The following is a 1,204-nucleotide window of genomic DNA, read 5'->3' on the forward strand; positions in this document are numbered from 1 at the left end:
ATATTGGGTCAGTCTAACCCATTTGTCCTGGCAGCCCAGCTTTGTAATTGTCCTGCAGCTTGGTGCCTGTTTCAGAGAGCTCCCTGCTCTTAGCTCAGGGTTCCATCCACAGTTTCTGCATCCTGAAAGAAAAGCTGCCTGCTGCAAAGGACCAGTGCTGGAGCTGCCACTGCAGAGATGGATCTCAATGGCCTCCGAGACCAAACGATGCCACAGCCAGGGTTAGGGCCGCAGCAAGACCTTGGGAACAAAGTTCAACCCATTGTCCTGACAGGAGATTTATGCAGCCTCTGGAGCAAAGCTAAACAGGACAGCAAGCAGGATTTGGACTATGTGAGAGAGAGACACGTTTTACTTGTCTTAAGTAAATAGGATAAAGTGAAAGGGGAAAAGGCAAAAAAGAAAATGTCAAGGCAGGTCGATGCCAACATTCCCACATGGTCTCTGACAGTAAAGGCTTCAGTGCAGGGTGCTTATTGTGTGACAGATTGGGCACTGATTTTCAGAGGTACTCAGTGTCAAAAAAACCTGAGTTCACATTAGCAGTCAAGATGCTTTGCTGAATGAAGAAGTTGGGTGATATACTGACCCAGAAGTGCATCTATAGCCAGCACCCACAGCTGATTTCCTTATTTTGATAGCAGTCACCTACCTAATTCCTTTGTGGCCCTGGGCCTGGTGCAAAACTCAGTGTGAACTTGAGCTGATATGAGGAGTCTTCTGGAGATTTGTAGAATTGTCTTGTAAAATGCTTTTCCAATGAACAATTAAGCATTAGTGCAAATAAATATAATTTCCTTTAAAATTCAGGGCTCTGTATGGCCAGATGACACACAAATCAAAGGGTTTTCTGCACTGATAAAATTCCAGGAAATATAGGGCAGAGAGTAAGGCATAGAGAGAGATAGCCAGAAACAAAAATGCTCAGATCATCTATCCAAAAAAGTTGCTTCTCCAGCCAAATTACTCAGTCTTTTATGAGAAAGATATCTTGGTTTGGCAAGGAGGAAAAAACAGTTCCACCAGACAATAAAAAAAGGCTCCAGTTGAATTCTAAATACCAATAATGGCAGTGGAAACCCAGCTTGTTCTCTGCTGTGGTAAAACTTCGCGTTGAAACCCTGAAATGAGTAACCCTCGAGCAGGTACCAGAGACCTTGGGCTGATGCTAGCCAAAATCAGAGTTTCTATAACTCTGTTTCTC

The sequence above is a fragment of the Geospiza fortis genome, unplaced genomic scaffold (assembly GCF_000277835.1).
Source record: "Geospiza fortis unplaced genomic scaffold, GeoFor_1.0 scaffold173, whole genome shotgun sequence".
In the NCBI taxonomy this organism is placed as follows: Eukaryota; Metazoa; Chordata; class Aves; order Passeriformes; family Thraupidae; genus Geospiza; species Geospiza fortis.